This window comes from Schistocerca gregaria, chromosome 2 (assembly GCF_023897955.1).
Source record: "Schistocerca gregaria isolate iqSchGreg1 chromosome 2, iqSchGreg1.2, whole genome shotgun sequence".
NCBI classification, from domain to species: domain Eukaryota; kingdom Metazoa; phylum Arthropoda; class Insecta; order Orthoptera; family Acrididae; genus Schistocerca; species Schistocerca gregaria.
In genome coordinates, this window is record NC_064921.1 from 72,096,620 (window position 1) to 72,113,681 (window position 17,062).

Genomic DNA, 17,062 nt, shown 5'->3' on the forward strand with positions numbered 1-17,062 from the left:
GGAACTAAGTAACTTCTCCTTACTACCATTTACCAAAGCTGGTTTAAAAAAAAAAACTATCTGGCTGTGTTTTCATCTGACCAATCAGGGTCTCAATGTTAACCTTAAGTTCCGCCTACAAAATTTCTGTCTGTCCAATGAGAAACGTTATACTTTTCGTGGTGGGGCAATGTTTTTAAAGTTTGCAACATAACAGAGACGCAAAAAAGTCTCACGCTAAAACTTGCGGTTGGTGTGGCCCTTTTTGTGTTATCGTAAGATCTATATTGTTTTTCTGGAGGGCTCTAGCTTTTAACATGGGCTGGGGGGTGGTCCTTGACGTAACGAAGACGCGAAAAAGTCTCACGCTAAAACTTGCAGCTGGCGTTGTCCTAGTGGTTAACTGGTGACGTGGGTGCCCAGTCCGTCCCTTATCGTATGGCCTTCTAGCTTAACACTGTTCTGCTCTTTGCTGCTGTTCTCGTTTCTTCCCTCGGAACTGCGTCTGTCTCACGGTGGGAAGGTATGACATGCATTTAGGCATTCTTGTGTTAGTCTGTGGTATTCCATTTGCTCACTCGTTACTCGTATTATTTTGGTTAATTTAATGTCACGATTTATTCGAAGCTATGTGACATACTACTGGATTTGCTTATCATGTCAGGGTTTTCATGGAAGGTCTTGGATTTGCCTGACACCTTACAAAATCGTACAAGGTATTCGAAATTCTGAGGTAAGTAGAGTAAGCTGTAGGGAGAAACGGATAATACACACACAACAAAAAAAGTTTTGCGTCACCCCGGTTCCCAGAGCTCCCGAAGATAACGTTGACTGTGGACAATGTATCACAGACATAGTCCTTTGACTGTTCTGAAATGTCACTAGACCCGCCCAAAGATGAAACAACCACGCATGAGCAGTGCGTATTAGACGGAGGGGGTCCAACAGCCGATCAGTTCCAGTCATTCCACCAGGAAGGAGGTACACGGCTCGTGTTGTCTGTGCTTCAACCATGTCTAGACGGTCAATACCGCTGTTCGATCGCGTCCGCACTTTTACTTTATGCCAGGCGTCTCGGAGTGAACATATCGATGTTCCCCGAACAGTCCATTGGTATACTGCCTGTTCATATTGTCCAACGGGCACAATCTTTTGGCGATCAGACATGTCTCCATCTTCAGGTGCGCTGACGAACTGTTCAGCGCACCTGACGATGGCGACATGTCTGATCGTCGAAATATTGTGCCCGTTGGACACTATGAACCGGCAGTATACCCGTGGACTGTTCGAGCGACAAATACACCGGGAGAAACTTAAGAATCATAGCGATGTTGTTCAGACATGGAGGAGATACAGACAGACAGGGACTGTCGATGACATGCCTCCCTCAGGCCGCCCAAGGGCTACTACTGTACTGATTACGGCTCCGAGTAACCCTGACAGCAACGCCACCATGTTGAATAATGCTTTTCGTGCAGCCACAGGACTTAGTGTTACGATCAAACTGTTCGCAATAGGCCGCATGATGCACAACTTCACTCCCGATGTCCATTTCGAGGTCCATCTTTGCGACCACGACACCATGCAGCGCGGTACAGATGGGCCCAACAACATGCCCAATGGACCGCTCAGGATTGGCATCACATTCTCTTCACTGATGAGAGTCGCATATGCCTTCAACCAGACAATCGTCGGAGATGTGTTTGGAGGTCATTCGGTGAGGCTAAATGCCTTAGACATACTGTACAACGAGTGCAGCAAGGTGGAGGTTGCCTGCTGTTTGGGGGTGGCGTTATGTGGGGCCGACGTACTCATCTGGTGGCCATGGGAGGCAACCTAACGGTTGTACGATACGTGAATGCCATCCTCCGACCGATAGTGCAACCGTATCGGCAGCATACTGTGGAGGCATTCTTCTTAATGGATGACAATTCGCTTCCCCATCGCACACATGTTGTGAATGAGTTCCTTCAGGATAATGACATCGCTCTACTAGAGTGGCCAACATGTTCTCCAGACGTGATCCCCATCGAACATGCCTGGGATAGATTGAAAAGGGCTGTTTACGGACGACGTGACCCACCAACCACTCTGAGGGATCTACGCCGAATTGCCGTTGAGGAGTGGGACAATTTGGACCAACAGTGCCTTGATGAATTTGTGGATAGTATGTCTCGACGAATACAGGCATGCATCAGTGCTAGAAAACGTGCTACTGGGTATCAGAGATGTGTACCGGTGTGTACAGCAATCTGAAACAGCACCTCTGAAAGTATCGCTGTATGACGGTACAACATGCGATGTGTGGTTCTCATGAGCATCAGAAAGGGCGGAAATGATGCTTATGTTTATCTCTGTTCCAATTTTCTGTACAGGTTCCGGAACTCTCGGAAATGAGGTGATGCAAAGCCTTTTTTGATGAGTGTACACGTATCGATGTGGGAACTTTTTAAAATACGATTTCTCGTAGGCGACTGGCACTAGAGTCATGCAAAAAAAGCCACTGACATTCAGATTTACCCTAATTTTAGTTTGTTAATGTCAATAGGCATTGTTGCATTTAGAAAGGCTTATCATTGCACCAAACATACAGTTTCTAATCATTGTTGCGATCTGTTGATTCGCTAAGAATTCTAGCCCCTGATTACCAGTTCATAATGTGAAAACGGGACGTCACTAGTACACTCCATTTCCGCATATTTTCGGCGCACGGGTCAGGTCATTCACTCTGTAGATATAAAGATATAAGTGATGATATTTCTACTGATGACTGAACACAGTGCTTTTTTTTTATCAGTCTTCTTACTGGTTTGATGCGGCCCGCCACGAATTCTTCTCCTGTACTAACCTCTTCATATCAGAGTAGCACACGCAACCTACGTCCTCAATTATTGGCTAGATGTATTCCAATCTCTGCCTTCCTCTACAGCTTTTGCCCTCTACGGCTCCCTCCAGTACCATGGAAGTCATGTCTTGACAGATGTCCTACCATCCTGTACCTTGCCGGCCGCGGTGGCCGAGCGGTTCTGGCGCTGCAGTCCGGAACCGCGCGACTGCTACGGTCGCGGGTTCGAATCCTGCCTCGGGCATGGATGTGTGATGTCCTTAGGTTAGTTAGGTTTAAGTAGTTCTAAGTTCTAGGGGACTTATGACCTAAGATGTTGAGTCCCATAGTGCTCAGAGCCATTTGAACCATCCTGTCCCTTCTTCTTTTCAGTGTTTTCCACATATTCCTTTCCTCTCCGATTCCACGCAGAATCTCCTCATTCCTTACCTTATCAGTCCACATAATTTTCAACATTCGTCTGTAACACGACATCTCAAATGCTTCAACTCTTTTCTGTTCCGGTTTTCCCACAGTCCATGTTTCACTACTGTACTGTAATATTGTTGCATTAATTTGAGGTGTAAAAGCGGTGCTGATAGACAATAAAAGCTGGTTAAAAGCTGTGAGCTATCTGAGGAAGTTAACGTTGCATTACTGAGCAACTGTTTCACCAGGTGTCCAGTCTAGCTTACCAAATTTCCAACCAGACTAACATTAATTATAATCTTTTAATAGTCATACGAAAACCGGTGATACATATATAAAAAATAGAATTTAAATAAAAAGAAATAAATCAGTTTATATTTGGAAATTTATTTTAACATTGATGATTGAAATTTCAGCATATTAAACTTGAGTCATAACTAAGCTTCTGCCTTATTTAGGATTGTGAAAATGTGAATTTGTAATCTTACGGAACACATCAAATAGGGATCCAAGATTGGGAGACTACATATAACACTACATTCACAAAATAACACACGAAGAACATTGAAACATATGCAAGAGGAAGTTAACCACAACCAACCGATTCAATTTTCACCCAAAGAAGTTACGTTTGTAGCGCATTCCTGTCCGTCATGTAATTACCACACACTGGTATACTAAATTCATACTAACTCTCTGAGAAATCTTCCCGAAAAGAATAGCTGAGGGCTACTTTGATGATTACACCACATGCTTCACGTGGTCAACTTGGTTTACACAAAGAGTGTAACTCCACAATAATTTTGATAATTAAAATAAATTAGATTGAAAAGCAATTTACAAAAGAAAAACCTCGAACTGGTTACTATCGTCTTACTATTAACCTGATGGGTCAAACAACTGTATAAGCACGTGGTACTGCTCTCACAAAGTACACCCCACGTGGGTTGAACATAAAGAAAAGTTGCTATATTGAAAAATACTGTCAAGACGTGACGTTATAATCTCACAAACATTCGCATTTAAGATTGATGATCTTAGTTACAGTTACTGATCAACACGTGGTTCCACTTTACTCACAAAGTAGTGACAAAGCAACTACTGGAAGATATTCTGAAGTTGTCACTCGAAATACACTGCGTTGCAATTTAAGATAACATTAGATATTTTAGAGCTAAAACCTGAAATAAAGGTGATTAAATTTTCAGTTAGGCTGAACTTAAGAAATCCATTGTCCTGCGGACTTAGCAGACACGCGCTTAGCCGGAGATCTTACCACTTCAGACGCTCGCCGCGGACAGACTGACCTGCGCTCCTACCAAGGGTGCTTCCGTATACAAAACGGAAGTGACCAGAGGGGCAGCTTCCTATACCAACATGACAAGGGACGGACAGGACAGTACTAAGGATAGAAACCTCTTTGCTTCTAGAAAGCGTAGCTACCTGTTCCGACGTTGGTCCTACTGCTCTCTAGCAGACAGGCTTGTGTGCCATCATCAAGCATGCAACTAGAAATACATTTCTCATTCATTCTTTCACACAGAAGGGAAGGGGGATGACAGTATCTTATCATACACAGTATATAAAAGAAAGCGGATGTAGGTTCCGTATGAGACTGTGTGACATGAATTACATATATGAATAAGATATAAACTGTGTTTTAAAGTGTAGTAGTATGACAGATCGTTCTTGTTTATGTGGAAAAGTAACACTGCTCAGTCTCCTCCCAGATAGTCAGAAACACCACAGTGAATTTAGAAGAGGAATTTGTGCCGTAAATGGCAACAGATTTAAGAAATTAACATGAAAGGAATCCAACAGAGACCTTTCAGTACTATTCTGTACTCTAGACGTTCATTCTCAGAAATTTCTTCCACAAATTAAGGCCGATATTTGAGATTTAGTGTACTGAACAATATAACATCAATTTTTAAATCATGTGCAGACTCATAAGTATATCTATTGTAAGTAGTAGGTTTCTAGGTTGGTTAGTGCTTCCAAGCACGCATGGCACGAGCAAGCCGTTAATGTTTTATTTTCCCCTGGGTAACAGGTCAGGCAATGAAGTGTGGGAGCATAGACGAAAGACGGGTAGTCTACATTGACATGCATGTTCCACTTATCGGCACAGATACGACAGTGCAAAAAACATCAGGTAGTAAATTATGTGATGGTTTTGTGGGAAGACTGTTAGATGCAGAGGAAAATTGCTAATATATGTTAAGGTACCAATGATCACAATATCTGTACCTTTACCCCTTACGCCCTTTATTTATACAGGGTGTAATGAGTAGAAATGCAGATTTTTTTATATGTGGGCGCTTAATATGTACACACATCAGTGTGTTGGTTGTTTTTTCTCTGTGTCGAACAGTCTTCACACAAATACATCAAAAACTTTTCGATCTGAGTTTTTTCTCCACGGTCGTAACTACACCACTAAGTGGACTACCCCTGTCAGTATAGACATCCCGTTTTGCGTGCTTGCATCCACACTGCAACACCTGCTGCCCAGGGGAGACAATTATTAATGGCTTATTATTGCCACATGTACTTGTAGTTACTGCCAAACCTAAAAACATACGACTTGTAACAGCTACAATTTCATCCTGCAAATGAATAAAATACTGATGTAATATTGTTCAGTACACTGCCCTCAGTCACCAACAGAAACATCTGCACTTACATCCGTTACTCTCTGTACATAACATGCAGCCTATAATATGAAAAACTGCGATATTTTTTCATAAAAGGATGGTCAACATGTTGCCCAAGTAGGTCCTGCTAGAAGCATATTCTCTTCAGATGTCTATCGCAATCGCTAGGGAAAAGATGGGAACTCTATGAAACTATGATTTCAATTATATTATTGTTTTGTTGCACATGAATGGCATCACCGAAACAAAGTTCAGTGGAGTCGTTGATGCTGACGATGCTGAATGTTTACAGCTAAAAGTATTTTTTATATAAATTTCATTATGCACTTTTCCTAGTTTTCGACAGCAATTAAATAGTATTTCATTAGACAAAAAGCGTTATATCGTCACGTGCTGCTGGGATTCAAGGAAACAGCGACCACACGTAGTCAGAGAGTACGTTTTCTTGTCGTCACCGGTCATCTCTAGCTGAATATTTGTTTGAAATTGTTTGTGTGTAATGCTTTGGCTTCCAATCTGAAAAATTTTTCAGTCGTTTTCAAATAAAATGAAATAAAATAATATAACATATATAGAAGGAAATTTTTCAGCCGTTTTCAAATAAAGTAAAATAACGTTTCGTAAACTTTATCCTTTTTCTTCTTTCGTTATTTAAAATATGCAGTCTGTGTTCTTTACTTTTAAAGCTTCCATAAAATAACATTTCGTAACCTTTATCCTTTTCCTTCTTTCGTTATTTAAAATGTGTCATCTGTCTTCTTTACTTTTTAGAGCTTCCATTATGATAATGAATCTGTAACTCAGTCGAAATATAATGCTTCCACAGTTAACTAAAACGCATTCTAACTTAATTGAAACTCACTATAAACATGTAACTGAATTTTGTGCTGATATCCGCTCAGTAACGGAAAGACACAACACACTTTGCCAACTTCGTTTCGGTTAGAAAAAGGGAATACACTTCACATAGTTTTCTTCTGTTAATGACTTAGCTCAGATCTTTCCGTCGATCAAAAATAAAAAAAAGAGAATTGTACGACAAGTATTTTTTAAAATGCTACACACTGCTAGTGTTACTCACACATTAAATATTTCTTTTTACATTTTAAATAGGATCATCGGAACTGATACTTCTCTGAAAGAATAATAACCACACATGCTACTTAAATTCATTCATTTTCATTCCACAAACAAGTACGGAAATATTGGTGAAAAAAATTTGAGTTACACAATGCCACATTTAAATTTAAAAGTATTTTAAAAATATTTTATTCGTTAGTTCGCTCTTTGTGACAAAATAAGTGACATTTCTAAAAAGTATAATCAGTAATCGAGAAGAACAATTTATATGTAATTTACGTTACTTCAGTTCAATCTCAGAAAACGGAATGATTGAAAACCGTGAGAGAAAGATAATTCTAATTTTCACAGAAGTAAATTACATTTGTCAAAGACGTACATTTTTTGTAACTGTCAATTGAAACCGTTGGTGCTACATAAATATTCACTTAAATTCTTTATTTCTCTACACTTCGTAATTATCAACATCAGAAACGAACACATTTAACCTCCAGGTATTAGTAATCATGGTTACAGTTTGAGCACTGACAATAACGTCCTGCCATCTGTTAGTGGCTGGTGGTACTACGATTGTTTGCTTGTCGGTGGAGTTAGTTTCAGCACTGAGCGAGTGCTGCCACTATCTCTGTCTTTCCTGATGAAAACTAGTTCGTAGATCATATATTGCTCACAAAAATACAAATGACATATATAATCGTCTCTTTCTCTGTCCATCCTCTATATTCGAAGAAGTAGATAAATGAATGCAACTACTGTTACGTTTTGTGCCAATGCTTCCCTTTGTCATAATTTATTGGTTTTACAAGAGGAAGTTTTTATCGTGGTTGACGCCGAAAGGTAATGTAATAAAATTATTTTGTTACATTATATCTCACAAATACCTATGGGCAAGTCCCCTGCTTATTCCTCACTGAATGCGCACGTTACCTGATGCAGCGTTGCTTGTCCGTTAGTATAGAAGAGACATTAAAATTCGGGAAAGATATCGATGATACGATTCCCCTACGACAGTGAGGACCTGTAAAATAAAATGTGCAGTTTAATGATCACATACTACGGATTGAGAGTAAACCGAAGAAACACGAAAGTGATTACCATATATGAGACTGGTGACGAACCTAACATCAAAATTAGGGATCACGAAGTAGACGAAATGAATTCTGTGACCTTGGCCATAAAGCAATATATGATCGACGCAGGAAAGGGGAGAATAAGTAGATAGCACAAGGAAAAGAGGACATTCCTTGCCAAGAGAAGTCTGCTAATATCAAACACTTGCCTTAATACGAGAAAGAAATTTCTGAGCCTACAGTAAATGTTAGGAGCGCAGCACTGTATGGTACTTAATCATGGACTGTGTGAAAACTGGAAAAGAAGAAAATCGAAGCATTTTAGATGAAGTGTTACAGAAGAATGTTGAAAATTAGGTGGATGATAATAAATGAGGAGGTTCTCTGCACAATCGGCGAGGAAACGACCGTGGGAATCAGTGACAACAAGAAGGTACAGTACATAGGGCGTGTTACGACATTAGGGAGAAACTGTCATGATACTTGAGGGAGTAGTAGAGGGTAAAATTTGAGGCTAAGACATTTCAAGAGAGGGATCTTGGAAAGCTCTATGAAACCAGTCAAAAGACTGTTGACTCCAAAAGGAGAAATCTCGTTTGAATGACGCCCGTGGCGTTGTGTGCTCATACGGATATCCTTGGTCCCGAATTATGAATTCTGTTACGTAGGTTAATTAATATTCACAGAGAATTTTCATTTTAGGCCTCTAATACTAGGTCTACAACTTTGCTTCCGCCGTTTTTAAGTTTGGGGCTTTATTGTGAAAAACAAAAAACTTATGATTCATAGTATTGCCCATCGCTGGCCACTACATTCTGCCATATTTCTGATAGTATACGAATCCCGTGGCGGAGGATCTGGGTGTCTTTTGGGGGATCCCTGAATCGATTCAATTTTGCACTTGTTCATGTTATCGGAAGTGCTGGTCAGCCAGACTGTATGCCACGGACAGAAAACGGTAGTACTCAGAGAGAGTAACGTACGGAGAATACGGCGGGAAGGATAGGACTTCTCGTTTCAACGTTTCCATGTACATGTTGACGGGTTTTGCGACATGGGTTCGAGCACTGACCTGCTGCAAAATTACCTTTACGTGTCTATCGCTGTATTGTGGCCGTTTGTGTTTCAGTGCCGAACTCGAACGCGTGAATTGCTTTCGATAATGATGTCCTGTGACTGTCTTCGTCTGTTTCAGTAGCTTCGGAAACGTTCTGTCTTCCTCCGCCATGCCGGTCTTCGACACCAAAATCACCGTTCTTAAGGCGTTGAAAACATTCTCTGCACGTTCTTCCCTCACCATTGGTCTTACCCAGCATTTTAAAAGCCACAGCTGCAGATTCCTTCATGTTAAAGCAAGAAATTAATACTTCTCGGAAATGGCGAGAAATTTGTTCACAATTTGACGTACTTAATCGAGAATAACCTTATGATGCAATCACAAATCAGCTAACATTTTATGACATTATGTTTACAGATGCCTAAGCTTACGGCATTACACCTATGACCAAACTACCGGAACCCCACTTGCCGCTACTGCCGTCTATTGCAAACTGGCGGAAGCACAGTTGTAGACCTAATAGCAGCGGCTCGCCCTCACTGTATAAGAAGTGCAAGACCGTTGGGAAATAAATTTGTTACAACGGTCATAAACTTTTAGTAAATTGACAAAGTACGAATTGAATATGTACTATAAATAACTATAAATACTCGTAAATAAGTCCACAGATATCTTTTTCTCAGAAGAAGAAACATTTTAATGAAACTCTTCGCGAGCGGTTCTAGGCGCTACAATCTGGAACCGCGCGACCGCTACGGTCGCAGGTTCGAATCCTGTCTCGGGCATGGATCTGTGTGATGTCCTTAGGTTCGTTAGGTTTAAGTAGTTCTAAGTTCTAGGGTACTGATGACGTCAGCAGTTAAGTCCCTTAGTGCTCACAGCCGTTTTTTGAAACTCTTTGTATGGCATGTTAGAATAGCTAAATGGGCGGTAGAATGAACAAGGTAGGGGAAACGTTTGAGATCCAATGCAAAACAAGTTACAGAGAGTATCAGGTATATTAGGTAAGCTAGGATGAAACGAGCAGAGGAACATAAAAAAGAGTTGATGAAAGGTGAAACCAGTTGGAAGAGAGGCGACTTTGAAGTACAGTTACCAGCATCTGTAGCAGACTAGAAACCTACTGACACACGATGATGGATTTTGGGTACCGGTACTAAAGATAGGGAAACGAGAACAGATGGCGACCATCTGTCATCCGTCAGCCGCAGCAAGTGACGCGCGCTCTCTACAAGTTGATGGGCTCCCAGCTGTGGTCGCCACGCCTGAGATGCCACTGTCAATGCCGGCCAACGTACCACACGTCAGAAATACCCGCAGTGGCAAACAAGGCCCCATTGCGCAACAGGGAGCGCTCAAGTTCAGGGACAAGGGGGGAGGGAGTCCAGTGCGCCCAGCCCACACCGACAGCTGTGGTACAGGCGTCTGCCACACGAGTAGCAAAGTTGGCAGTTCCTGGCTTTTACAACAAACCGACCACGTTATCAAGAATGTTGTGGAAAATTTTTGTACCCTGTACTATATCACTCCCTCTCCTTCCCTCCTGCTCCCCACACCCCCTGCCATGTCTCTCTCTATCTTTCTCTCTCTCTCTCTCTCTCTCTCTCTCTCTCTCTCTCTCTCTCTCTCTATCTGTCTCTCATTTTTCCCCATTTACTCTCACTATTAACGACATGTCTCGTTAACCACTACATTCTTCCGGTCACTTTTTCTAATAAACGTAAATCTTCCGCCTATTCTTTCCAGAAACAGTTCACCGAGCGGGATAGCCACGCGGTCTGAGGCGCCTTCTCACGGTCCGTGCGGCTCTCCCTGTCGGAGGTTCGAGTCCTAAAGCGTAATTTACTTTAAGTTAGATTAAGTAGTATGTAGGCTTAGGGACCGATGGCCTAAGTAGTTTGGTCCAATAAGACCTTACCACAAATTTCCAATATTTTTCAGAAACTGTTCAATTCGAACAAAACTTGTTCTTCTACAGACGCACATTTCAAGTCCCTACATTAGAAGACCTTGGCTCTAAACAGAGGCAAAGGACGAGGTGGTTGTTTTGGTAAATTGCGCAATACAATCTCATTCATAACATATTTCAAGTACATCCGTTGTGATTTCTTTATTCACACAAGTCATTGTTTTCAAATATTTCTAGAGAGTAGACACACTTTTAAATCTTTAAATACTGTGCAAAGTTTTATTCTTAAAAATATGTCATTGGCTACTTTACATTGAATACTGTGGAAGTTTCTCAACATCGATGCTTCTCTCCCATGTCGCTCGTTATTACGTCTGAATACTGCAAGGCTTTCCGCCTCTTGGCCCGGGTTCGATTCCGGGCTGGGTCGGGAAATTTTCTCCGCCCAGGGACTGGGTGTTGTGCTGCCCTCATCATCATCCTATCATTCTCCATCGACTGCAGGTCGCCGAAGTGGCGTCAGATTGAAAGACCGGCACCCGGCTAACGGTCTGCCCGACGGGGTGCCCTAACCATACGATTAAATAAAATATAATAAAAATTGCAAGGCTATTAGCCAAATAGTTGAGAAGTAACAGACAGTAAATTCATAATCTTTGGCGAAATCGACACAGCTCTCCCTTGTCAATAAAGAGATTTACGCTCTGTCACATTAATGTGACCACGTGTCGAAATTCTGAATAATTAACTTTCGCAGTGCGGACCGTTGGGAATGTGCTGGAAGTTTTCGGAAGGTACCACCAGGGAATTGGAGCCAGCGCCGACTACAGTGCTATGGCTACTTGCGCTAGGTTTCTATGGTTCGAACAGCTTAGATTGGGTTTAACACCGGGGAGTTTGATAACCAGGAGAGTATGGTAAGCTCATCCTGGTGCACTTCAAACCACGACCGAACATTGCCAGCAATGCGAAATGTTGCATTGTCCTGCTGGTAGATGCCACCAAGCTGAAGAAAAGCAGAATGCGTGTAGAGGTGGACAGGGTCCCGAAGGATTGATGTATGCTCGTGTTGGTCCATAGAATCTTCCAGAATGACAAGATCACCCCGGTAATGCCACGGAAACATTCCCCGAACCATAACGCTCTCTCCTTGTTTGCTATCTGTCCGATGGAGCGTAAAACGTGATTCATCTGAAAAGGCCAACTGCAGTCACTGAGTAGTCGTCTAGTTGCGGTACTAATGTCCAATTTCCAGCCTTCATCGCCGATGGACAGCAGTCAGTACGGTTGCATGATCCAGGCACCTGCTGCAGAGGCTCATATGCAGCAAAGTTCGCTGAATGGCGGTTGAAGAGACACTGTAGGTGGCCCATCAGTTCAGCTGGGCAGTCGGTTGCTCAGACGTTGCATGCCTGTTCGCCCGTACACATCTCCACAGCCGTGTCATCTATAGCCATGGTTCTCCAGCTTCCTCGGTGCCAGTTTTGGATAGCGCCATATTGGCATGAAAGGTATACTTTAACCATGGTAACACGCAAACACTTCATAAACTTAGCCGTTTCGGAAATGCTCCCATTCTTGGTCTGAAAGACAATGATCTTGCCGTTTTGAAAATCAGACAAATCACTCCGTTTCCATATTACAACGATTGCACTGTTTTCCGGGTCCCCCCCCCCTCCCCACACTCTTTATACACCCTCCACTTTCAGTGCTGCCACTCTCCGTCTGTGAGTGGTTTTCGACACTGACGTTGAATATAGGCGGTGGTCACATTAATGTAACTGGACTGTCTATTGTTCACCTCGTGACCTGCGTAATTATTAGGTCTACAGTTATTATTGGAACTCTATTACAGTTTGCATTACTGTAAAAATAATATACTACATAAAAACGAAAGTTTTGAATGAAATACATACACTAATACCTTCTTTCTTTCTTGGGGCTCTGTCCCGCGTCACTCAGGGTCGGCCTTGTTGTTACGGACTTGGCAGTGTTCCTTTCAGAGGGTGGTTGGATGCCCTCCTTCCGCCACCCCGAATCCCCCAAGATGTAAGTAGTGTACCCAAGCTGTCTGCATCTAGTGTAGGTCATGAATGTATGCGAACGGCTGCAAATGTCCGTGAAGCGTGTAACTGAGGTGGAACATGGGGATCAACCCAGTATTCACCTAGCGGGATGTGGATAACCGCCTGAAAACCACATACAGGCAGGCCAGTATACCGGCCCTCGTCTTTAATCTGCCAGGCGGATTCGAACCGGGGCTGGCGCCACTACCCGAGTCCAGGAAGCAGCATATTAGCTCTGTCGGCTAAACTGGCAGGTTACATACACCAACACTATACCACGTTATATTTATTACTTCTGGGTTGCCTAACCATGGAAAAGTTGTAGCAAAGTTTAAAGGATCCTGAGATCTATGTCAAGGCTGAGATTAATAGATATTTAACTGTGTGCCACACCGATACTCGAACTCTGGACCTTTGCCTTTCGCGGGCAAGTGCTCTAGCAACTGAGCTACCCAAGCACGACTCACGCCCCGTCCTCAAAGCTTTACTTCTGCCAGTACCTCCTCTCCTACCTTCCAAACTTTACAGAAGCTCTCCTGCGAACCTTGTATAGAGGCAAACGATGTACAGAATGGTTCAGCAGAGTGGCCTTTATTGTTGGAGACCTGCTGTCTGTTTACCTCTCGCATCTCTCCAGAGAATGAAACGTGTAGAGTGGAGCTGTCAACATGTCACCTGGGTGATTGAACTGTGGGCCAATGTTCTTTTCACAGATGAGTCCCCATTTGGTCTAGACAGTGATTCTCGACAGATTCGCATCTGGAGGGCACGTGGAACTCGATTGCGGGACCGAAACGTTGTGGAAAGAGACCGATATCGAGATGGATCCCTAATGTGTGGGCAGGCCGAAGTGTCTGTGCGGTTCTAGGCGCTGCAGTCTGGAACCGCTACGGTCGCAGGTTCGAATCCTGCCTCGGGCATGGATGTGTGTGATGTCCTTAGGTTAGTTAGGTTTAACTAGTTCTAAGCTCTAGGGGACTGATGACCTCAGAAGTTGAGTCCCGTAGTGCTCAGAGCCATATTGTTGACTTCTCGAACACCTCTTCATGAAATTTTACGGGTGAATCAGCAAGATTTAACTGCTGTCAGGTATCGTGAAGAGATCTTGGGATCTCATGCGCGGTTGCTGGGAGGTGCTGTGAGCCCAGACTTCGTATTGATGGACGATAATTCTCAACCTGATAGAGGACGGCTTTTTTTCTTTTTTTACGGGGAGGGGGGTGGGAGGGGGCGGGGGGTGGCTTGCTCACTCTCCCGATTTGAATCCCATAGAGCATGTCTGGGACGCATCATGTTAGCATTCACCAACCACTCTTCAAGACTTATGAGAACCTCTGCAGGAATAATGGTCGTTATTGGTTCAACATGGGATTTATGACATCATTCACAGCATGTCCCGTCGTTTTCCGGCCTATATTGGTGCCAGAATGTGTGTGGAAATCTATTAACTTGTAAAAAAACGAACAATATTTTTGTCTACCGTTATGCATGTTGCAGTGGATTACGTTCTGTATTCTTTACATAGGTTTTACTTTACTATCACTTGTTTATGCTGTATTGTGGCAAAATAAACTTTACTTTGTAAAAATTTCCGGTTGTTGGTTTAATTTTGGACACCAGTGTAGTTTTCATCAGGCCCTTATTTTATGTGAGTAGTTTAATATGCGCTATTAGTTACTGTTGAGCATGTACTCGTTATCGAGTGCGCAATGGACATGGAAACCTAATCCCCGTAATTAGAGTAAAACAGAAATGATAAATGCTAGTGGGCACGACGTCACACAAAATTTGGTTTCTGTTTTATACTGCTTACGAGGACTATGTGTGCACATCCATTGTGCAGTTGATAATGAGCACAGGCTCGAAAATACTTAGTGGAGCTTGTAAAATAACCATTTAAACTAATGGCCTGGCGGTAACAATACCGCTATTTAAATCTTTCTTAATTTCTTTCTTCCTCTCTCCTGTCCTCTCACCTTGGTATAATTGGCAATCAAAAAGTACCTGAAGCACGTATACAACCCAGCGCGGGCTTGTAAGCACCGAACTGTGGACAAGGGGTCAGTGTGGCATTCGTGTCTTTTAGGCGTGCGTGTGGTGAAAGCGGAAACGTGAACTATGGCGACATTATTACCATATGTATCCAAACAGTGTCAACGCGTTATTATTATTTTCTTGACTGCCGAAGGACAAATACCGGTAAACATCCATCGGAGAATGAATAATGTGTATGGGGCTACATATCTTTTGAAAATCACCGCTGTGGAATGATGTGACAAGTTCTGTGCTGGTCGCGATTCGACACAAGACTTCAGTCGATCTGGGAGGCGAGCCCTATCCATAATATACGACAAGTGTTCAGTTGATGATGAGATTAGGGCAGACCGGCACAAAACCACTCACGCACTAGCAAAGGATCTCGATATCAGCTTCCGCAGCGTGCAATAAGTTATCCGGCTACAGTAAGGTCCGCAGCCAGTGGATAACCCGGACATTGAATGCGGAACAAAGAGCAAACCGTATAGCTGTTTCCTGAAGCACCTGATGCGTTTCAGTCTTGAAGGAAATACATTACTTGAGAGCATTGTTCCAGGTGACGAAATCTGGCGCTACAACTGGGAACTGGAGTCGAAAGCGTCAACGATCCAGTGGTGTCACCCATCTTCCTGTCGTCCCAAGAAGTTCAAAACCCAGTCATCTGTCGGAAAGGCGATACTCATTGAGTCGTGCTGCGGCTCGCGTTGGAGCTGTCTGTAGGTTTCCACGCTCTGTTGGAGGCCAGACGGTATCGTTTAGTTGACATGGTTGCGGTTGTTTGTCTTCTTCTTGTGTTGACTGGCGACACTCGGTTTCGCAAGCGTTGCCTGTCCGCTATTGGCAGCAGCGGCGGTTATCGATATGTAGTAACTGTGGCCCTGTCTCTGGGGCGGCGTCGTGGTTCTTCCGGATCAAGTCAGTGGGGAGTTCGTTGGGGACTCAGGAGGAGCCAGGTTCGCGCAGTGCAAGAACGCCCCGGGGCCGCTGGCGGCGCACATGGACTGCCTGCAGGTTTAAGCTGAGTGCATTTTGGATTCAACTAGAGAAACCTCCACCATTGTGAGATCTTGCGACTCTCCAGCGACTTGGGTCCGTGTTGCTATTCGTAGTGTTACCGACGCGAAGAGCAGCGAGTGGACTGCTTGGGGAAGGCGGATCTGAGTAGCTTTCCTGGACTTCTAATTACTATTTATTGCCTTCAGTTTGTTGCTATTTTTTAAGTTCAACCAGAGGTATTTTCACTGTCTCGTGGCCCCTAACGCCCAAGTTACCTGTATGTTAGTGTATGTAATGGCAGTATACGCTTCCTCGCCTTGCCGCTGTTGTCCGGTTAGGCGTGTACTTTTGACAGCTTTCCTGATTGTAGGTTGGTTGGCGATTCTTCCACACTAGTGGTACTGATTTCTTTCACGTTCTGGCTGCTTGAAACGCCCCTTAGAACAATTATACAGGACCGTGCTTAAACTGACACACAATATTTTTAGCGCAACGCAATCTGACTTTCAATAATCCCTACAAAAGAATGGCCCTGACTAACATTAACCTATACCTTTCACAAATCACTTACCTCACAAAAAATCTTCGTTACTCGAACAACTGCAATACAGCGAGCACCACTACTGCCAGCTAAATAAAAGATTCAAACTACGGAAGGCACTAACTACTGATAGGTATAGTTAGCAAATGAAAGATTTTAATAGAGAACAAACAGTGTATTTACCTTAATAGTCAAAATATATATGATAGTTCATGACATCCAGTCTTACAAATTACAAAACTCCGCCATCTCTCTCCCCACGTCCACCACTGCTGGCGGCTCACCTCCAACTGCGCAACGCTACCCGCTGTTAGCATCCAGCTGTCGCTGCCCGACACTACAATGGCAGACAACAATGCAAACTAGCCACAGACTGCGCACAGCACAGCCAGTGATTTTTCATATAGAGCGCTATGT